General features: G+C 39.0%; 1 protein-coding gene across 2 annotated transcripts in view; it reads left to right on the forward strand.

The window, feature by feature from the left end:
- The window catches only part of LOC105019404 (cadherin-12), a 207013-nt gene that overhangs the window by 9227 nt on the left and 173230 nt on the right, over nt 1-24556 (forward strand). The window contains exon 2 of one of the 2 annotated variants that reach the window (XM_034289193.1): nt 17924-17980. The exons of the other annotated variant lie outside the window; for it this stretch is intronic. The gene's annotated coding sequence lies outside the window, so the exon portion shown is untranslated. The remainder of the gene's footprint in view (nt 1-17923; nt 17981-24556) is intronic. 2 annotated transcript variants of the gene reach the window in all.

Raw genomic sequence — 24556 nt, forward strand, 5'->3', positions numbered from 1 at the left:
TTTACAAAAGATACACAACCGCACTGTGATTACAGAAATATTAATTAATCCACTTGGCCAAGAAAATAGGAGGCTACCAAATGAATAAAAATGTGCTTTGGTGCAATTTGGTCTCAGACATTTGAGAGTCTCAATATGTTTCTCAGCCTGTCAGTTTTTAGAAAATCCTGTCTTTAACTGCTCTGCAATTAACATTCTTTCCTCTAACGGATGTCTCACAGAATGCATTGTTCTGTCCAACCCTGCTTAATATCATCTTAACTTTGTTACAGAAAAAAGCTATATTGTGAAAAGTGTGTGTTACATGACTCCCATTGGAAGGACCCTGTAACAGGTTGTGGATCTGTCCACATGACCCGTAACCTCAGGCACAATGCTTTTACATTTGACACTCTTGGCCACCAGAGGACTGCATATGGGAAATGGGATTATTTTCATTATGCTTAAACGCAAGTGAGAGCTTAATCAGCATAATCAGTAAGGTAGTCACACTTGCTTGGACAAGCCATTTGGGGGTGCTTCTACCATGAGTGAGCAGGGAGGCAAATACATTTGTTGAGGTGCTCTCTCCCTTAACATGCTCTATGCTCAGTGTGTTTATATCTCGCTTTTCTACCACCAGAGTTGTGGAGTAAAGGATTACAAAACGAGAAACCAAGCAAGCATAGTTCAGCCGGCCAGCAATAGGAAGTGGTGCCATCTCAAGATTCAAACCCACGTCGCCCACATGAAAGGCTGTGTCATTAACCACTGCACCACAGCGCTATACTTCAGCTGGGTGTCAGTATAGCCTCTTGACTCTATCCTGAACAAATCCTCTTTTGCCACTGGATGCACTTCACCTGCGAGGAGATAAAAACTCGGGAACTATAGTTCACAAGTCTGTTTCTCTATCCACTACACTATTTAACAAGGAGCAGTCAGTCAGGCACTCAGTTAGTCAGGCAGTCAGTAAGAGACATTCACTCTTCTTTTCCAACAAAAATATTGTAATCGGATTACAGAAACTTTTGAACAAATGTATGATTACTTTGGGATTACTTCAATTGAAAAATAATTGGTGCACGAACTACTTATAACACTTTCAATGTTAGATTTTATTATTTAATGTTTTAAAAACATTGTTATTTGAATGGCGCGACTCAGTTGTGTGTGATCATCATGTGCAAAGGTGGGCTTGCATATCGGATGCGTGACAGATTAAGTGCTAGTTCAATTTTCTCCGGTTTTGGTTGGTTGGATGGCTGGTAAAAACAGAGTAGGCTATATCTACGATAATATTAAAATGTTATTTAGTAATCTACTCGACCCATCTTTCTCAGAACAATGATAGGAGATAGGCGATAGGGTTATTTGTCACATGCACCAACAACAGTCGGGGACGAGTTGCACCAATTTAGACAGGAAGTGTTTAATAGATTAGGCAAAACAAATGTAACATGGCGCTGCCTTCAAGATAAAACATTATATGGAATTTACCACGACATTTGAGGAGAAAAGGTGTGATGGGAAGCACTGCCAAAGGATGATTATTTGGATTTGACTCAACCACATCAACTCCGTCAATACAGGTAGGCCATGATATTCTGCATTGCTTTGCATTCTCAAAAAATTGGGTTCACTGGTTATCATTGGCTACTGACATAATTTACTTTAAGCTAAGAGTGCTGGTTTATAATTACAGTTTATTCCATTTGCATTTTGAAAACCCATGGTGGCCCTAATATTCGCAGGTTACGTTCGCGTGGGTAAATCTTATTTCTATGCGGGTACGTTTGCAAACGTTCGTTCACATGGGGTTTCTGCAACATTTTGACAATGTTGTTGGTTGTTGAGCAAAACGTCAGACTACTTCAGATTTAGTTTATGCACGAAAAGCTACAGATATCTTATTTTATATATACAACAATGTCAATACCCTTATACAACAATGTCAATACCCCATTGAAAAAACATTCAAAAGATTCATCATCTGTTTGCAATCCACTCTCGAGTGTCTGACAATACTATTACCTTCACCTAGGAGTGGTTCCAAGAATTTATCTGGAAAAAAATATTTAGCGTTTTAAATCATTTTCAATCAGGGTTAAACTATTTCAAGGAGCAGGGAGAGATGGGAGAACTTTCACAACCAAGCCCTCTGTGTCCTTGCTCCACTTCAGCATCACACCACACATAACAAAAGGACAGTCCAGCTAGGAATGTGATAGGCAGTAAGCCAAAAGCTTCCCTGAATCAACTACATCCTGACATCAAAGCTACATTTAAATGGAAGCAGAAGAAAAAGACACATGACCACCATGCAAAGGAGAGATAGTTAACAACCAAATTACACTGAATATATCCGCACATTTGCAGGCCGCTATCGCTGGTTTCCAGGTGTTGTTCTGAATCAAAGTGGCCCTGTTTCCTTCATTTTCAATCTGACTGAGAACTGAGTCCTTTGCAGACACCAGCACCACACTTCTGCGCTATGACAAAGACAAGACCAGGTTTTCAGAAGACTAGGAAGGGGAAAGTTGAAATTGAGAACTTTTTTTTTTAATTCAAATTTCAAACACCCAAATGAGAATTACAGGATTCAATTTACTCCCCCAAAATATACATTTCTGGGATGGGGTAAAAATTTAAGTTTATAAGAAACAAGATATGAGCACTGACCATATACAGCCCCTTTTTCTTTCCTAAAAAGTGGAAAAGGAAGGTTTTGAGTGAGGAAAAGAAGGGTTAAAATTAAGAGACCACTGCAATTTAGCAACCACTGTTGCTGGTACAAAGCTGAGCCATTGTTGAATGTTTGCAATTACATTATATATATATATATATATATATATATATATATATATATATATATATATATATATATATATATATATATACAGTGGGGAGGACAAGTATTTAATACACTGCCGATTGCAGGTTTTCCCAATTACAAAGCATGTAGAGGTCTGTAATTTTTATCATAGGTACACTTCAAAAATAATTTCCTGAAAATCACATTGTATGATTTTTAAGTAATTCATTAGCATTTTATTGCGTGACACAAGTATTTGATCACCTACCAACCAGCAGGAATTCTGACTCTCACAGACCTGTTGGTTTTTCTTTAAGAAGCCCTCCCGTTCTCCACTCATTACCTGTATTTACTGCACCTGTTTGAACTCGTTACCTGTATAAAAGACACCTGTCCACACACTCAATCAAACAGACTCCAACCTCTCCACAATGGCAAAGACCAGAGAGCTGTGTAAGGACATCAGGGATAAAATTGTAGACATGCACAAGGCTGGGATGGGCTACAGGACAATAGGCAAGCAGCTTGGTGAGAAGGCAACAACTGTTGGTGCAATTATTAGAAAATGGAAGAAGTTCAAGAAGACGGTCAGTCTCCCTCGATCTGGGGCTCCATGCAAGATCTCACCTCGTGGGGCATCAATGATCATAAGGAAGGTGAGGGAAGAATGATTGGGGCCATGTATCGTGAGATCTTGGCCAACAACCTCCTTCCCTCAGTAAGAGTATTGAAGATGGGTCGTGGCTGGGTCTTCCAGCATGACAATGACCCGAAACACACAGCCAGGGCAACTAAGGAGCGTAAGAAGCATCTCAAGGTCTAGCCAGTCTCCAGACCTGATCCCAATACACAATCTTTGGAGGGAGCTGAAAGTCCGTATTGCCTAGCAACAGCCCCGAAACCTGAAGGATCTGGAGAAGGTCTGTATGGAGGAGTGGGCCAAAATCCTTGCTGCAGTGTGTGCAAACCTGGTCAAGAACTACAGGAAACGTATGATCTCTGTATTTGCAAACAAAGGTTTCTGTACCAAATATTAAGTTCTGCTTTTCTGATGTATCAAATACTTATGTCATGCAATAAAATCTTAAAAATCATACAATGTAATTTTCTGGATTTTTGTTTTAGGTTCTGCCACTCACAGTTGAAGAGTACCTATGATAAAAATGACAGACTTCTACATGCTTTGTAAGTGGGAAAACCTGCAAAATTGGCAGTGTATCAAATACTTGTTCTCCCCACTGTATATATATATATATATTTGTTTTTAATTTCTTTAATATATAATACAATAATTTCCTTCAATAATCAGTGCGTAAATGTTATTGTTAAGCATTTATTATTATCATTTATAAATGTGGCCAAGGCTAAATGTAACTTTGCTCCTACCACCAGTTCAATTTCATATGAAACAACCCTTCCTAGTGAAAGTTGCCTCTGCTTCATTTTACATTTTAGCCAATGGCCACAGTGGACATGTAAACCACATCCCTGGTGTTGGAAGCTCACCACATTTGCTACACAGGACCAAGTGCATTGCTTCCTCTTCTGAGCTATAGCCTGGGTACCTATTCAAGCACTTTGACAATAGCTGATTTAAAAAATAAATAAAAAATACCTTTGATATATTCATTGATTGTTGGACAGAAAAGCATTCTACTTCTTTCTAGTTGAAATTGAGACTACAAGGCCTGGTGGCATTATTTCAGCAATATTTAATCACTTTTATCATATTTATGCATATTACACAAACAATGTCATTGAGGAGATTAAGGGGAATTGGCATCTGCTTTTTATTTTACTGTTCAGAAGACCACTCATTTACATAAAATTACCCACTATTCACGGATCCTGCTCCTAAATCATAGCGAAGGACATATTTTTGAGTATTGCTTTGACTAAACAGCTTAAGATTTGAAGTGGGATTGGATCCCATGCTTCATTTAAACCATTCTTCCATTAAATTGAATAAGAAATCATCATGACAGACCCCATGTCTTGGCTTGGGTGAGACGTCTTGTGAGCAAAACTTCACACGGACTGGACTGCCCATTATGATCTGGATCAGAATCAGGTGTGTGTTTGTTTGATGTGTGTGCGGGCATGAGTATGTGGAAGTGGGAGGGATCATAGGGGTAGAGCATCACTGTGGTAGATTCACAGAATTATCACATTTTGTAAGTGGAGGCTTTGAAGCATTGCGTACAACTCGATGTGCACATCTCAGTGTTCCTGGTTGTTTATTCAAGTAGTTGATGTGATTGTTCTGGTATGCATTTTGTAAATGTTGCAAATGTTAGTTACAGGTTATTCATTCAAGTAGGTCATCTACACACATGTATCCTGCTGTGTAAAACCTTTCCACTTCTACACCCTACATTTGGAATTATGCTTAAGGACCGAACCTATGTGATCCATATCCACTCATTGGGCACCTGTATGTCACTCACTGGACCCAGGTTTAAGTAAAGGAATGATATTAGCATTCATACTGGATACTCTATTAACTGCAGTTAATAACACAATGTGTTCATCTGTACCATAGAGTGGATATAGCTTATGCTGCTTACTCTGGTCGGCTTTTACTGCATGTGCATGTTGCAGGTGGCTACTTGAACAGAACTTGTCACTTAAGCAATGCTGAAACATCAAGCCATGTCAGCGCCACAAATTATTTTTTGCAACATGAAAGATTAAAAAAGTTATCTTGCAAATTCAGCAAGCTCTGTGGGTTATCTTTTATTATGTATTGTTAATGCCATCTTTGATATGCTTATCAATGCACAAACACCTTATCCAGAATTTCTAATAAGTCATATTAGTCAGAATGTGTGTGAATTTCAAATACATCCAGTGATAGTTCACCCACATAACAAAATGGCATATTAGAGTCCTTACCCTGTAAACAGTCTATAGAAGGTTTGACAGGAATCCCTTTGGTTTCATTTCTTGGCCTGTCTCCAAATGCTAGCATTTTAGCATTTCATTTCTATTCAAGTCCAGAGACATGTATTAGCATTTTTTCCGCAGCATATCCAAATTGCACAAAGGTATCTGAAATTGATTTTGAGGCTCAACAAAGGACCTTGATGAGTGAAAAATGCTTATTCGTACCATTACATCCGTACCAATGCGACTGGTTTCACAAGTGCCAAATAATCATGGCACCAACATTATAATTATATGTATGTTATATTGAAATCCTCTCTACAGCCTCTTTTGAGCTTCACAATACGTTTGAAATATTTTTTGATGATCTGTGTATGATGCTCGGAAAATGCTAATATAGGTCTCTGGACATAAATAGGTCCTGTGCCTGAAATGCTTGCATTTAGAAACAAACCATGTATTCTTGTCATATTTTGTCCATGGACAGTTTACAGGGTAAAGACACCATGTACCATTTTGTCATTTAGATGACCTATCCCTTTAATGTGACAGATGTTTTAATACCAGGAAGTACACTAACTAATACAATAAAGGAATAAAAAGGCGTAGGGAAAGTATTTTTACTTAGTTGAATTGTTATAATATTAGATTTGAATAGCAGAGAAATAGAGGACCAACTCTGTTGCAGCAAGAGCCAGTGGGCACTGAGGAGTTAAAAGAATATGTGACCTTCTTTACCGAAACCAGTCCCTTTGATCCCTAATCACATTTTGGCTTGTATATACCACTAACACACACACACACACTTTCTCTTTTACACACGTGGTAGTTCAGGATGCATACTTACATAGGTAGGCACATACATGAATCCATGCAGGCACGTGCACAGGTAAGGCTAAACCTTTGCTGAGCACATGCCTCTTTGCTATCTAGTGCCCTTTCCATTTGACATGTGCCTCAGCGATGTACACCGACAGGCATGCGTCGTCCGTTTTTTTTGCCCGTCACTAACTCCAAACACATTGTCTGTCCATGTGAGCCGACAATTCCGCCTACTTTTTCAGATTCAGCCCATGCCTCTCGGAAGAGCTGTGCAAGGTTACTGAATCCATGGCTCTACATACAGTACATGTGGGCACATGCACATACTCGCATGTGGACGTAAACATGTGCAAATAGAAAATTAGATAATTGCATGCATGTGTCAGAAGTAGGCTACATTCTCTCATATACTTATACAAACACTAGCAAATGCCAGTGCCATACTTTCTCACCTTATGAATCAGGTTCTATAGGATTTAATTAAAATAAAATGGTTACCTCTAACGAACATATTTTACAGTTAATTGTGACCTTCAGTAGGGGTTACAGAGATTTGAATACACACACAGCTTAGCATGATACAGCTGTACCATATCTAATAAATTGGATAGTGCCAAGTGCTTTTCAGTCCCCTAAAAAAGGGACAGAGTGCTTAGAGTATTTGATGTCTTTGCAGTCCTCCCTGCAAAGGAAGGACATCTTAAAAAGGTGCCACTGGTTGTTGAGGTCCAGTCATGGTTAATCCTACCTCAAAGGAATGTGACTTTTTTCTTTCCTGGATGCAGCGGTACAATGTGGTCCTCCACTGTCCTTGTACTCCTTCATATACACTACCCCAAGCTCAGAATGTGTGGATTGGAAGTGGTGGTGCTTCTTCATCCCAGGTAGACTTAAATCTGGGTGTCAGACATGGGAAGGAACAAGGGTCCCACCAGACTCGCTGCAAGTAGTGGGATGTTGATTGCTCTTGCTTTCAGTTTCTTGCTTACGTGACATTGATCATCCCTGTCAGCACCAAGTGTAGGTGAACTATGCAATTTACTTAAATCGGTTTAATCATCAAAATTGCTGGTTTTACCTGAGGTTGCGAGAAGTGACATTTTGATATTCTCCTTCTCATTACACTGTTTGCCCAATGAGGAAGGCCATAGCCAATGCACTTCTCCAGCAAAAAACACCAATCAGTTTGCAGGTGTGACTGGCTTGGTGAAATGTGTATATGATGATACGTCTCGAACTTGGAGTCTCCTGCTGCAAGGCCCTAATAGAACATAATGAAATCCGGAAGATATTCTGATTACATAGTTGAATAGCAAAAGACAGACTAAGATTTGTTAGTTATGAGCTTGAAGGGTATAATGGTGTTGAACGTTGATCTGTAGTTGCATAAGTAGTGTTCATGTCTCGGTAGGAGAGGGCCGTGTGAAGTGCAGTTGAGATTGCGTCATCCATGGATCTCTTTGGGGTAGATTTTGGAGGGGGTCCAGAGTATCAAGGATAATAGTGTTGATTTGAGGCATGACCAGCTTTTTAAAGCCTTTCAAAGCACATCAGAACAGATGTGAGTGCTACTGATGGGTATTCATTTAGGCTGGGTGACTGTAAACATTAAACTCTCTAGTATTAACAGCACAATATGGAGTAAGTTACAGTTTAGTGAAATGAAGAAAATACAGAATGGTAAAAGGGGTCAAGTCAGTCAAATCTGTCAATCCTAGCTGTCATTTGAACCCCCGTGGAAACAGGCCACAGTGATTGAAATTCAGTTTTGAAAATGTAATAACTTAGAGAGTGATTAGAAAAAGAGACTGGCTTATTTCAGGTGTTTCGTATCTCAAGGAAAATGCACTTTATTAAGCAAACCAGCAGAGTGGAAGTGCTTCAGAACTGAGGGTTTACATTTCCTAATTGCCTGACTGTTTTAGGATTTGGACAGCTGATGATAACTGTTTAACATGCTGTGTATACATTACACTGTTTAAAAAAACTAACATTATTCACCACTTAGATTGTAGTATTTTATTACCTTTAAAGCACAAAGTTAATGGACCACTTTATGGCATTGAAATTGAAATGTAACAATTTAAAACAGGATTCTGGTTCAGTTTAACGATAAGTTATTACTAACAGTAATGGACTGTACATAATACATAACTGAAATTAAGTATTTTAAATAATGTGTTCCACTATTATAATTTTATCTTTTAGTATAACACTTTTGTAGCCTAATGCTCAAAGCTGTCTTTCAAATTTCCATTTTGAGATCTAATGACTGGTGATGGACTGGAAAGGGTGTCTTAAAAGAAAATATTCCAGGTCGAAATTAAATCGTGGTTAACCAAGTGCATAACGACCAACCAACTGACCACAAAACTTAATGGGGGTAGCCCTAAGTTATTTAGTGTTCTGAATATGTTTTGCTGTTTTTGCTGTTGTAAGGTTCTGAATAATTTTTGCTTTTGTTTCTCAACGTCTTTGTTTCCGATTGTTTTCACCTGTTGGTTGTTTAGTTCTCGTTAGTACCTTATTTAGTTTGTCCTATTCTATTACCCTTTGTTGAGTCACTGAGTCTTTTTGTGTACGTAGTAGTCTGTGTTTTTGCCTGCCTGTGGTTTTCCTGCCATTTTCTTGTTTCTTACCTGCCTCAGTTTCATCATTAAACCCTTTTTTATTCTTCAAGTCCTTGCCTGGTGTCCTGCACACCAAAAATGTGACAGAAAGACACAGCCCAAAATGGACCCAACCAATTTATGGAGGCAACTTGAGGACCAGGAGAGATGCCTCCACCACCTGGCTTGCTCATTAGCCTCCTGCCAGGGGGCTGCCAACTGGTCATTACTGCCCTCCACTCGGAGGCCTCCACAAAAAATTTTTTGGGGGGAGCTATGGGGGCAGCCGGTGCGGAGGGTTGAGGGAGAGCGCCCCTGAGCCGTCCGAGCTGGTGAAGCCCGGCAGCGCCCCGGTGACCCTGCCACCCATGTTCCACTCTGCTCTGAGGCAGGAAACCCTTGGGGGGGTGGGGTTACTGTAAGATTCTGTTTTGTTTTTGCTCTAGTCCTTGTTAGCACCCTATTTAGTTTGCCCTATTCTATTAGCCCTTTGAGTCATTGAGTCTTTTAGTCTATGATGTACCTGCCACCAGTTTGTTTTTACCTGCCTGCTATTTTCCTGACGTTTTCTTTTTTACCTGCCTCAGTTTCATCATTAAACCCTTTTTTTATTCTTCAAGTCCTCCCCTGGTGTCCTGCTTTCCAGAAACGTGACAGCTGTCACTACATTTGCCTATAGGTACACTGCTTTGAACAGCCTGCCTGTCTCCTGAGATCATAGGCTATATCTACATGCATGGGTTTAATCTCAGATGATCAGGAATGTGAAGCAGAAGCGTAGATTGGAAACATTGACTACAAATATTAGATTGATAAAAATAAAAAATAAATCACACACAGGAAAGATATGTTTGAAATTCAGCAGTAGATGCCAACAAGCCTGCTGGGTATAGAAAGTATATATAGAGACTAAATACACACACAGAGGCATCTGGATCATTAGTGTATCTTTACTTTCTACAAAATATATATATATAATCGGGGAGGGTTGTGTGTCAGTGCTTGGTATATGACATTAAGTTACAACTACTTGACTTTAATTAGGAGTGAAGTAGCCTGAAGTGTTAGGCACACATTAACCTTACTTTTACAACTGGGGAAATTGAATAACACACAATGTATAATGTCGTAAACAGTGTGCCATATGAAATAATTAACCGGTGTGTCAACCCAATCACAGAATAGACAACCAGACTGTTGATTATTCATCTAGGGAATTACGCTGTTACTCACCTCCCTGGTGCCCTATAGATTATTATATTTTGAGTATGGCAGTCATTTCACATGAGTACCTGAAAAAGACCCCCATTAATAACTGACAGAGAGATCAAAGGTATTCTACCAAAAAAAGTTTAATCAACTTCGCCCTGTTAAACAAGCAAATTTGTATTGGCCTTTAACCTTTAATTAACCTAATTATCGAGCCAGTAAAAAGAAGTCATTCAATATTTTATATTAAATTAAATAAAGCCTCTAGCACAAGTCATGGCCTAACTGGAAACAATAGAATTGTGATGTATGTATATATACACAGTGGGGCAGGAGAGTATTTAGTCAGCCACCAATTGTGTAAGTTCTCCCACTCAAAAAGATGAGAGAGGCCTGTCATTTTCATCATAGGTACACTTCAACTATGAGAGACAAAATGAGGAATGAGGAAAAAATCCAGAAAATCACATTGTAGGATTTTTTATGAATTTATTGGTAAACTATGGTGGAAAATAAGTATTTGGTCAAAAACAAATTTTCATCTCAATACTTTGTTATATACCCTTTGTTGGCAATGACAGAGGTCAAACGTTTTCTGGAAGTCTTCACAAGGTTTTCACACACTGTTGTTGGTATTTTGGCCCATTCCTCCATGCAGATCTCCTCTAGAGCAGTGATGTTTTGGGGCTGTCACTGGGCAACACAGACTTTCAACTCCCTCCAAAGATTTTCTATGGGGTTGAGATCTGGTGACTGACTAGGCCACTCCAGGACCTTGAAATGCTTCTTACGAAGCCACTCCTTCGTTGCCCGGGCGGTAGGTTTGGGATAATTGTCATGCTGAAAGACCCAGCCACGTTTCATCTTCAATGCCCTTGCTGATGGAAGGAGGTTTTCACTCAAAATCTCACGATACATGGCCCCATTCATTCTTTCCTTTACATGGATCAGTCGTCCTGGTCCCTTTGTAGAAAAACAGCCCCAAAGCATGATGTTTCCATGTTCTTTGGATGCAACTCAGCATTCTTTCTCCTCCAAACACGAGTTGAGTTTTTGCCAAAAAAGTTCTATTTTGGTTTAATCTGACCACATGACATTCTCCCAATCCTCTTCTGGTCCATCCAAATGCTCTCTAGCAAACCTCAGACGGGTCTGGACATGTACTGGCTTAAGCAGGGGGACACGTCTGGCACTGCAGGATTTGAGTCCCTGGTGGCGTAGTGTGTTACTGATGGTAGCCTGTGTTACGTTTGTCCCAGCTCTCTGCAGGTCTTTCACTAGGTCCGTGTGGTTCTGGGATTTTTGCTCACCGTTCTTGTGATCATTTTGACCCCATGGGTTAAGATCTTGCGTGGAGCCCCGGATCGAGGGAGATTATCAGTGGTCTTCCATTTTCTTATAATTGCTCCCACAGTTCAATCAATCAATCAATCAAAATTTATTTATAAAGCGCTTTTTACAACAGCAGTTGTCACAAAGTGCTTTACAGAGACACCCGGCCTTAAACCCCAAGGAGCAAACAACAGTAGTGTTGAATTTCAGTGGCTAGGAAAAACTCCCTAAGAAGGTCGAATTTTAGGAAGAAACCTAGAGAGGACCCAGGCTCAGAGGGGTGACCAGTCCTCTTCTGGCTGTGCCGGGTGAGATATTAAGAGTCCAATTGGAATAATAAATAAATTTCTCTTGGCTAAATCCAGAGTATATTTGATTTTAGACTAGGTCAGAAGTATGACCAGGTGGACAAGGACAGGAACAGCAACGGTCCCCCCAAACCAGGTAATCCGCAGGTGTGGACCAGGACCTCATCTCTTTCTAAAATTTAAAATTGGAGGAAACTGAGAAAAGTTAGTAGTACATCCCTCATGTCCCCCAGCACAATAATATAGCAGCGTAACACCTTGGAAACTGAGACGGGGGGGTCCGGTGACACTGTGGCCCTACCCGGGGGAGGCCCCGGACAGGGCCCAACAGGCAGGAAATCAATCCAACCACATTGCCAGGCATCAACCAAAGGGACACCCACCAACCGCAACCCCCCTGAGTTGATTTCTTCACACCAAGCTGCTTACCTATTGCAGATTCAGTCTTCCCAGCCTGGTGCAGGTCTACAATTTTATTTCTGGTGTCCTTTGACAGCTCTTTGGTCTTGGCCATAGTGGAGTTTGGAGTGTGACTGTTTGAGATTGTGGACAGGTGTCTTTTATACTGATAACAAATTCAAACAGGTACCATTAATACAGGTAACGAGTGGAGGACAGAGGAGCCTCTTAAAGAAGAAGTTACAGGTCTGTGAGAGCCAGAAATCTAGGCTACCAAATACTTATTTTACAGAGGAATTTACCAATGAATTCATAAAAAATCCTACGATGTGATTTTCTGGATTTTTTTTCTCATTTTGTCTCTCATAGTTGAAGTGATGAAAATTACAGGCCTCTCATCTTTTTAAGTAGGAGAACTTGGACAATTGGTGGCTGACTAAATACTTTTTTGCCCCACTGTATATATATACAATGAATTAAATGCATGGTGTGTAATATATATATATATATATATATATATATATATATATATATATATTACACACCATGTATTTAATTCATAGTAGTGGCTCAATAATTAGGTAATGTTATTGTTATGTTATGCCATTTAACCTCATTTCACCATCATTTATCACTTTTTTTCTCCTCCCAATTTTATGATGTCCAATTTAGGATAACAGCCTTCCCTCATCACAATATCTTCACAACACGTTTGTGAGAGTCAAAGTCTAGACATGTACTACATTGCACGTTTTGACAAAACACGCTGGAGGTATTTCCTTGCCAAAAATAGACTTGCTGGTTCCTAACATACTACAAGGAATCACAAGACAAGACAACCCTGTCCAACATCTACTCAGAGTAGCCATTAGCAAAATTTGTGCAGCCCTCTACTGGATCTCTGGATACTGACCCCTGGGCAGCAACCAATATTAGAATACCTGGCTGCAATACTGTACAACACTGGGAATTATTTTGTGTTACAATGTAAGTATAAAAATTCTACTGACAATATGACATCAGCTCCATTTTGATCTATGATCAAACAAAGACCCGGGCTAGGATGTGACTCTAGCCGGCACCCTGTCGTTCTCTGCAAACATCAAAGCTGTTGCAGGTTCATGCTCTACAACATTCGTAGAGTACGTCTTAACCTCACACTAGAAGTAGCACAGGTACTTATCCAGGTACTTGTCATCTCATGTCTGGATTACTTCAACGCACTCTTGGTAGGGCTCCCGGCATGTGACACCAAACCCCAGCAACTTGGCCGTCCCGCTCTATCGAGTACCCAATTCCTGATCCACACATTCAGAACTTTTCTCTGTCCTGGCACCTAAATGGAATCTAAACCAGCTTCCCCTGGAGTCAAGGATAACATTCTCTGTCCAGTTTCAGAAAACATTTCAAACCCTACCTTTTTAAAGAGTAACTAAAATAATGCACGACTGCCAGTACTTCTGTTACATTTGTTATTTCTATGCTCTTTTTTCCAGCACTTTTCCGATAACTAATTCATTGATTTAATCTGCTAAATTACTAACATTTAAAATGTAAGTACTGTAATGTAAATTCTTAAAAAAGAATTTAATCCAAACTGCACCTTCTTTTTTTAAATACTAAAGAGGGTGTTATTTTTGACATTGCCATGGTATGAAGTGGAGGACCCAGGAAGACTCGGGAGAGCTAGTTATTAAAGAAATCAATAAAAGGGGCTGCGATAACACAATGGCCAAAGCACTCATACTTATGGAATGCTTATATAATGTTAGCAGAACATCACAGTTTTCTAAAGAGATGGTCACTCTGAAAGGAATACTTTAATGCTGGCAATATAAAGAAGGACTTCCTGTTTAATTGAAAACACATCACCCCATAAAGCCCTAATGCTCACTGTCACCTCTGGTTGCCGGGGATTGTTTTCAATTCTCGGGGCCACACAACAAAAACACAGTCAGCACTGCAGCATTACTGTTAAGCACTAAATAATATTCATCACATTTGTATACAGTTTCATGCATTTAATAGCCCATCAATGTTTTGTACCTCTTACCCTCCTTCAAGGATACAGGTTTATGGACAAACCTATAGTTTCATTTCAATCAGTCACTTCTGTAAGAATCATATCATTGTTACGCAATCCTGCCCCATGTCAACCAGGCAAAACATTAAATTAGGAAGCCCATGGCAGCCTAAACAAGGGGAACTGACTTGCACAGACAAGCAAACCTGTAAAACAATGCAGAATATGCCAGTTACCTATTCATACAGTCTTACCCCAGTCAATAGTAGTAGTTGCTAGGCTGGGAGCTGTGACATCAATGTAGGTGCACAGGATACCACAACCCGCCTATTAGAATGAACACTCACCTTGCTAAGAAATCTTTGCTCTTTGTTGTATTATGAAGAAGTCTTCACAACCGCGGATAACAGATACTTCCATGCTTCCAGGTAAAACCCTTTAAAACTAACAGCAGTGTATAAAAAGTCTATACACCCCTGTTAAAATGCCAGGTTCTTGTGATGTAAAAGAATGAAACAAAGTTAAATCATGTCAGAACGTTTCCCACCTAATGTGACCTATAACGTAAACAATTCAATTGAAAAACAAACTGAAATCTTTGAGGGGGAAAAATGTAAAAACTCACAATAACCTGGTTGCACAAGTGTGCACACCCTTAAACTAATACTTTGTTGAAGCACCTTTTGATTTTATTACAGCACTCAGTCTTTTTGAGTAGGAGTCTATTAGCATGGCACATCTTGACACTTTTCTTTCCAAAAGTGCTCCAAATCTGTCAGATTGCGAAGGACATCTCCTCTGCACAGCCCTCTTCAGATCATCCCACAGATGTTCAATTAGATTCAGGTCTGGGCTCTGGCTGGGCCATTCCAAAACGTTAATCTTCTTCTGGTGAAGCCATGCTTTTATGGATTTGGATGTGTGCTTTGGGTCGTTGTCGTGCTGAAAGGTGAACTTCCTCTTCATCATCAACTTTCTAATGGACGCTTGAAGGTTTTGTGCCAAAATTGCCTGGTATTCGGAACTGTTCATAATTCCCTCCACCCTAAATAAGGCCCCGGTTCCAGCTAAAGATAAACAGCCCTAAAGCATGATGCTGCCACCACCATGCTTCACTGTGAGTATGGTGTTCTTTGGGTGATGTGCAGTGTTGTTTGTGCGCCAAACATACCTTACGGAATTATGGCCAAAAAGCTCAACCTTGGTTTCATCAGACCATAACACATTTTCCCATGTGCTTTTGGGGGACTTGATGTTTGTTTTTGCAAACTTCAGCCGTGCTTGGATGTTTTTCTTTGTAAGAAATGGCTTCCGTCTTGCCACCTTACCCCATAGCCCATTCTTATGAATAATACGGGAGATTGTTGTCACGTGTAGCACATAGCCAGTACTTTCCCGAAATGTCTGCAGTTCCTTTAATGTTGTTGTAGGCCTCTTGGAAGCCTCTCTGACCAGTTTTCAGCTCATCTTTTCATAAATTTTGGAGGTACCTCCAGTTCTTGGTAATGTCTCTGTTGTACCATATTTTCTCCACTTGATGATGACTGTCTTCACTGTGTTCCATGATATACCTAATGGTTTGGACATTATTTTGTACCCTTCTCCTGACTGATATCTTTCAACAATGAGATCCCTCTGATGCTTTGGAAGCTCTCTGCGGACCATGGCTTTTGCTCTGAGATGCAACTAAGAAAATATCAGAAAAATTCTACTAGAACATCTGAACTTTATTTGTGATTAATCAGAGTCACTTTAAATGATGGCATGTGCTTAATTACTTCTATTTAACATAAGTTTGAATGTGATTGGTTAATTCTAATTCTCAAAATCTAACAGACCTAAGCATGACATTATTTAATTTTTTTGCATTTTCTTTTTTAGCTACTTTAGTGTTTCATTTATAGTGTGTATTCTTTATAGTGTGTATTAATGTGCAGCACTCATTGTCTACGATACCTTAGCAGGCTTGAGAGCATTGACTAGCCAGGAATCAGTGTTGCAGGAGTTCAGTGCGCTTTGCTTTGTGGATGCAATCCTCTAATATTTTTTTTCAAAGCAATGAAAACATTTAAAGAAAATTAGGCCCATGTTAATTAATCTGATATTGACCTGTCTCCTTGATAGAGCCATAGGTCAGCAATAGCTGATGATATGATAGTCTGACAGCTAGTCCAACACCAACAACAAAAAGTCATTTTTAAAGTACTTTATTGAAATATATTGACAGGAAAGTATTAAGAGAAGCAAAGGGTTAATTTGCCTACAATTCTCTCTTAAACACTGGAGCACTCCATTGTGTGTGCATGTTTTGTCCAATCAATTGTTAGACAACCCAAAGTTGTGATATCTGCTCCGATATTTATTTAGCATTTGTAATATCACCACTCTGGATAGGCACAGTTCAACACGTACATGAATGAAGCTGCCTGTACCTCAACATGATAATCGATCAGACATTATGTGTTACATGGACAGTCAGTCTGAATTGTAAGCTAAAATATGACCCATCACTCGGTCCATGGTAAATGAAGTAACACCTACTTACAAAACATTTGTTTGGGCTGTAAGAATATGTGAATGAGATATACTTTGGTCTTACCATATTAAACAATTCACCCCCAAAAAAATACTTATCTTCTTTCCCTGTGATGTGGCCGACTGATGGTGAGGTGACTGGGAGCATGTCCAGGCAAGCATATAGCCTATTTGTTCTTGGTACTAGCTCATTACCTGCACTGCGAGTCAGAGGCTGATAGGAACTGGAAGCTGGCTTACTCAAATAATTTATTTAGCATTTTCAAAATCTTGGTCTTAGTTTTGAAGCTCTTTCAGTTTCAGAATTTTTTTGTTGGCGTTACCCATATTTTTTTAAATCATGCATTGTCTGTGATGCTTCTTAATGGGAGATAAATGTCCCCTATGAGGTGTGGACATGCTCAGATGCTGCAGAACTTCCTTATCTGATCCAGACCATGCTTTTCAGGGTGCAAATGGAGGACATATCACAGATTCTTGTAGCCCTGCTTTAATCATAGTAATTGTTTTTCACAGATGTTGACTGCCTTTTTGACTCCTGGACTCATTCTGTTAAAAGCAGAAATCCATCTTACCTTTAACAGAATCATTGAAATATTGTTCCACATGATTGTAAAGCAATGCGTCAATTGATACAATATAATATCATGTCCATAGGCTGCTTACAGGTTAAGGACACCAATGTGTTGTATTCAAATTTGGGAGGAATATCCCTTTAAAGTTTCTAAGTAGAAACCTTTACATTGCAAAATGCCCATTTTTTCTACAATTGATTCTTAATTCGAGGTGCTGTTTCTTTAACAGTTCGGTCTGGAACACTTTGGAACCCTTTTTTTATAAGTGTAGTAGCTGGCTTACATTCATCAAGTAGTTCAACTGGTTAGCAATGACTTTTTCTTTTTTTGACAAAATCTAGTGTGATTATAACATAATGTATGCAATTTGGCAGATGCCTGTAACCACAGTGACTCGCGGTCTAGTTACCATGTACTATGTTGTTTAACAGGGGCCGTCACAAACAGAACCAGTCATGGATTACAAATATGTTGGAAATCAGCCTATGGTGAGTACTCCTATAATGGAAAAAAAAACAATTTAATATACACTGCAACATAGACATAGACATTAATATTGCTAGCTAACTAATGTTAGCTTGATAAAATATTGTATGTTTAGTCATTCTGACTGTGGTAGTATACTTAACCCAGCCAAGAAGGACTATACGAGTGGCAAAAAGCAACAACTATAAAATGGTGCTTTACACAAAGTAATGTTAACTTGCTATCTAGCCAGCTGGATTAAATGTTTATTTATCCATTTTAATTTCATGACGCTCATTAATGTTCCCTAGCAAATAATCTAAATGTACAGAATGACCAAATCATTCAGACACCTCAAGTTAGAGGTGCATTACTGTGTAAATTGTTACCTTTCGAATGTCTTTGTACTCACTTTTGTTGAAAGTATTTAAGATATTCTTTTTTGCATTTGTATATTAAGTGCTATAGATAAAGCTCTGAAAAGAATTAAGAGACCGGTGTACCTTTTTCTTTCCTTTCCAAAAAAGTCGAAAAGGAAGGTTTTGAGTGAGGAACAGAAGGGTTAAACCTAAGAGACCACTGCAAGTGGAATTTAACTTTATTGGAAAGGAAAGAAAAAGGTGCAGTGGTCTCTTAATTCTTTCCGGAGCTGTATATCTTACTGTAGGGGCCTCTAAGTTACTGACACTTATTCATATATTGCTGTCCCAATATGACGTGGTACTAGTTGGTTGGGTATGTACCAACGTGATGCCATGACTCCTTCTCTTTACAAGTCCAAGTGTCACTCAATTTGCATCGATGATCTCAGAAATTAGTACTAATGCTTATGGGGGAACTCTCCTGAAAGCTGCATATTTACCTGTGTGCGGCCACCCGAACACACATTTCAGAAATGTCTGATCAACTTTGGATTACATGCATATGTATGTACCTATTTCAACAAATCCAATTTGTGTTTTAGGCCCTGTTTCATTGCAGCTACTAAACTTGGCACAGTTGATGTCCAGATAAAGTATTTGTCCACATAGGACCCTGTGGGTTCTTTTAAAGCTACTAGCTCGATCAGGAAGTCTAGATCGGAATCCTCAAGCTGAACGGAACGCCCTTTCTGGCCTGAAACTCATTTGAGCTCACAGGTGCCTGTGTCCGCTATTGAACACCCTGCTAACGGTACTTAAGCAGACTGCACAGATTACTTAGAATTTAAGATCAAATAATTAATTCGAACAAGATAAAGTGCCAAGCTAAAGAAAAGAAACCAGGTAAAAGGTAACATTTGTCTTCCTGTCTTATTCGGCAGACTTTTTACACAAAGACCATACACTGAAATTCAGTCTGGAAATGCATCGACAAGAACACTTTTCTATACAGTGTCGCAAACAACATTGATTGTAATGTGAAATAATTATTTTCTTCCCCATTTGGTAGTTTTTTAGACATTGTATATTTGTATTTTTGTATAAAATAATCATTATTTATATATTATGAAGCTATTATGAAATGAATCAAAACACGGTTTGAAGGGAGTATTAGTCATTGCAATTTACATAAAAACTGGTGTGATTAAATTAATTTCAGAACATGGGTAGAGTAATACCAAAACGTTGTAGAGCTAAACCAAGGCTCATTTACACTGGGAGAGTAGTCATGAGAAAAAAGAATAAATGCAATGCATTTCTCAATAATTAAATACGGGGCATTAGACAATAATTAAAAACTCCACATCAATGGAAACATTGCTACCGCTACATTTTCATTTACGGAATTTGATAAACATGACTTATAGTGAATGTTGTATTTACAAAACAGGGGATACTTTGTCTCAATTGGCAATTATGTACAGTGGGGAGAACAAGTATTTGATACACTGCCGATTTTGCAGGTTTTCCCACTTACAAAGCATGTAGAAGTCTATAATTTCTATCATAGGTACTTTTCAACTGTGAGTGACGGAATCTAAAACAAAAATCCAGAAAATCACATTTAAGTAATTAATTAGCATTCTATTGCATGACATAAGTATTTGATACATCAGAAAAGCAGAACTTAATATTTGGTACAGAAACCTTTGTTTGCAATTACAGAGATCATACGTTTCTTGTAGTTCTTGACTAGGTTTGCACACACTGCAGCAGGGATTTTGGCCCACTCCTCCATACAGACATTATCCAGATCCTTCAGGTTTCGGGGCTGTCGCTGGGCAATACAGACTTTCAGCTCCCTCCAAAGATTTTCTATTGGGTTCAGGTCGAGAGACTAGCTAGGCCACTCCAGCCACTCCTTAGTTGCCCTGGCTGTGTGTTTCGGGTTGTTGTCATGCTGGAAGACCCAGCCATGACCCATCTTCAATGCTCTTACTTAGGGAAGGAGGTTGTTGGCCAAGATCTTGCGATCCTGTCCCCTTTGCAGAAAAGCATCCCCAAAGAATGATGTTTCCACCTTCATGCTTCACAGTTGGGATGCTGTTCTTGGGTTTGAACTCATCCTTCTTCTTCCTCCAAACCCAGCAAGTGGAGTTTAGACCAAAAAGCTCTATTTTTGTCTCATCAGACAACATGACCATCTCCCATTCCTCCTCTGGATCATCCAGATGGTCATTGGCAAACTTCAGACGGGCCTGGACATGCGCTGGCTTGAGCAGGGGGACCTTGCGTGCACTGCAGGTTTTTAATCCATGACGGCGTAATGTGTTACTAACGGTTTTCTTTGAGACGGTGGTCCCAGCTCTCTTCAGGTCATTGACCAGTGTAGTTCTGGGCTGATCCCTCATGATCATTGATGCCCCACGAGGTGAGATCTTGCATGGAGCCCCAGACCGAGGGAGATTTACCGTCATCTTGAACTTCTTCCATTTTCTAAGAATTTCACCAACAGTTGTTGCCTTCTCACCAAGCTGCTTGCCTATTGTCCTGTAGCCCATCCCAGCCTTGTGCATGTCTACAATTTCATCCCTGATGTCCTTACACAGCTCTCTGGTTTTGGCCATTGTGGAGAGGTTGGAGTCTGTTTGATTGAGTGTTTGGACAGGTGTCTTTTATACAGGTAACGAGTTCAAACCGGTGCAGTTAATACAGGTAATGAGTGGAGAACAGGAGGGCTTCTTAAATAAAAACTAACAGGTCTGTGAGAGACGGAATTCTTACTGGTTGGTAGGTGATCAAATACTTATGTCATGCAATAAAATGCAAAATTATTATTTAAAAATCATACAATGTGATTTTCTGTATTTTTGAAGTGTAACTCTGATAAAAAATACAGACTTTTACATGCTTTGTAAGTAGGAAAACCTGCAAAATCGTCAGTGTATCAAATACACTGCCGAAGTTCAGAGGGAACTTGCATGACATGTGGAGTTCCGCAAGGCTCTACTTGAGGCCTCTTTTATTCAAAATATATATGCTACCGTTGGGCCAAATCATACAAATCATCACATTTTAAATAAAGATTAATATGTCAATGAATGGATGTACCAGAACTTTGTTCAACTAAATAAAAAAACAAAAAATGAAATAATTGTCTTTGTTGCCAATGACAAGGGACTCCCAGTATAAACCCTCTGGACCCCTTAGGTAATCCGGGTCTGGTCTACTAACTGTTCCCAGAGTAAAGACAGAGGTTAGCGAGGCAGCATTTAGTAATTTTGCCATGCCGAGTTGGAAAGAAACAGAAAATCTTAACTTCCAACCTTTCAACTATGACCACTTTCAAATCTAGGTAAGAAACAGTTCCTTCTGCCATCTATTGATATTTCACTGATCTTTTAGCCCTCTTAATGTGATGTTTTATCGTATGCTTATGTTTTTTAAATGTGCAGTTCATTTCATGCTTTTCTTTCATGGTAAATTAGTATGGCTGATTATTCTTTTAGCTTTTTAATCCTAATAATGTAAAGCACTTTGAATTGTTTTTGTGTATGAAATGTGCTATCCAGAAAAACTTGCCTTCCCTTCCTTTCTGGCCAACCATCAATCAGGAACGCTATGGTTTACAGTCCCCCATTTGAACCCCATTCTAAATACATTTCTGCCTAACCATCATATGACATTGTATTGAAAAACGAGCGATTTTTGTGATTCAGTGTTGGATCAAATACCTGCAAACCCAGCAGCTCTCCAGAATAGAAGGACTGATCTGTGTTTGATACAGAAGCATAATGTAATAGTTATTGTACTTGGTACTTGATCAAAAGCACAATGGCAGCAGAGAGTAGAACTATGGGACCAGAAACCATCAACTTTCTGTTTAGATTTACATTGGCTACAAAAAGATGCTTAGAGTTTTTCTGGTATTTTGGGGGGCACATATGGGCCGTGACACCCGGGTAGAACTACGGGTCTAATGGACCGCCTTGGAAAAAGAGAGATCCTGCACTATTTAATTGCAGTCTCACCAGGGCATTTACCATTCCTGTAGTCTGACTGTGACTTATCCAAAGCCTTTGACTTTCTGGTATTGTAGAATGAGATAAAGTTTGTTTTTCAGCTCTCCTCTCAGTCAGTATGATGATGTTTCAAAGGTTTCTTTTTCAAATGCACTGAACAACACAGCGTCATCCTGAACAATTCAATTATTGTGACATGGCACCTTACAACTACATGGTGAGAGTTAAGAAGAAGAATATATAAGCAAAAGATAAAAGATTGCCAGACAAAATGTAACAATAGAATAAACCGAAGATGTACGTGATACCGTACACTAACAGAAGTTTAAACATAAAAGAGTACTGTAAACTAGAAACAATCTGGGTAGTATTATTGAACATTAAGAGTATGATAGTAATATACATAACAGTTTAAACTAGCAGCAATTGGTTGAATTGTTGTATATTATAGATACATATGAGTGTAATAAGCTTATGAATGGTGGCAAAGCACACCTACAACTATGTATTGAGAATTTAAGAAGAATGTATACACAGCAAAAATATAGCATGAACATAAACCAATAATATACATAACACTGTACATAGCATCAGTTTAAAAAGATTAATGTCAACTAGCAGCAATATTGGTACAAGTAATATATTTATAGGTATGGCAAGTATGGTAGCAATATATATAAACATTGTTTTTGAAAGATGGGATGGGGAGTATGAACAGTATGGTAAAAGTATTGAGTATTATAGATATGAGTAGAATATGCTCATGAATGGAACAGTACATGCAAAGAAATATGCTAATGCTCATTAACACTAGGAGAGCCAAATGCCTATAGGAATTGGCATTTGAGTTTGTAATTCAAATGAAACTTTATAATATTTCAATAGGAGATTCAGCTTCTTGTCTAGGCTAATTCATCAAATGTAAATCTAAAATACCAGGCATTATTTACCAATGGCCAACTACCAATTCAACAAAGGTATTACACGGTAGTGATTATCTTAGGAGAGAAAGAGAAACAAAATGGCATACACATCCTATCATCTCTCTTTGAATTGTCTCTACTCATTTTACTGATCATTAAGATCGTACAAATGTATTACGCTAAATAATTATTCACAAAACGAAATACCAAGTATCCCCAATTATCAATTCAGCAAATGTATTGCACGTTAATGTTTTTCATCAATACAATTGACAAATTAATTTTCATGTATGCTACTGATGGTAAAATCTTATATAACCTGAACTCGGTGAGCAAGTCAGACACAACGCAGACAAAATTTATAGCGTTTAGTTCACAATGGCAAACCGAACCCGACGATTTGATATCCTGGCAGCATTGCAGATGAGATGGAGTCAGATGAAGGATCAGAAATATATTTCAAAATCGACGTGTAGGATGGTTTTTCATCTGATTCTGATAATGAGCCGCAAACTCCAATGCCTGAGCCTCCTCACAAAAAAAAGGAACATACCAACGGCGACCGCAAATGCCACTGCTAGACACTACTGTAAGTCATCCTTTGATCATCCTTTTACTTTTACATTTTGTTATTCATGTAGGTGTGGTAAGGAAGGAGACTAGGGACAGAATGAACGGTGAAACAAGGGTTTACTATTTTAATTTTAATTTTTCTACATTTGTAGGGCCTAATAAACTAATGAAAACACTATAGCCTGTGTTTTTAGAAATAGTCCTATGTAATATTTCTTTTTTTTTATGAGACCTTCAATACAAACACATTCTTGTATTTTTCATTAACTATTATAAACAAACAAATTATGTAATTCCAAATATTTCCGACTATTTTGACCCTGTACCGTAGATTAACTGATGCTCTGGCTGGATGGTGATGCTGCGGAGGAGAATGTGTATGCTAATAGGGCCTATTCTTATGCTAATGACGAGTAAATGTGTTCGGCTCTGGCTGGTACTGTTGGTTTGATAGGCCTGGCGGTTCTAATGTTAAAAGTACCTAAAAGGACATCAGAGCGGAAAGTTTGTGTGTGATCAGTATGATCATGGATCAGTGTTACTGGTGGAGGAGCTTTATGGCCTGAGGGAAGACATTTTTGAGTCTGGAAGTGCGTGCCCCGTTGCTCCGGTAGCGTCTACTAGATGGCAGCAGTGTGAACAGACCATAGCCTGGGTGGCTGTGATTTTTTTGATGATGTTCTGTGCTTTCCTCAGGCATCGTAGCTGCCTTGCATGGA

This window comes from Esox lucius, chromosome 21, assembly GCF_011004845.1.
Source record: "Esox lucius isolate fEsoLuc1 chromosome 21, fEsoLuc1.pri, whole genome shotgun sequence".
NCBI lineage: Eukaryota > Metazoa > Chordata > Actinopteri > Esociformes > Esocidae > Esox > Esox lucius.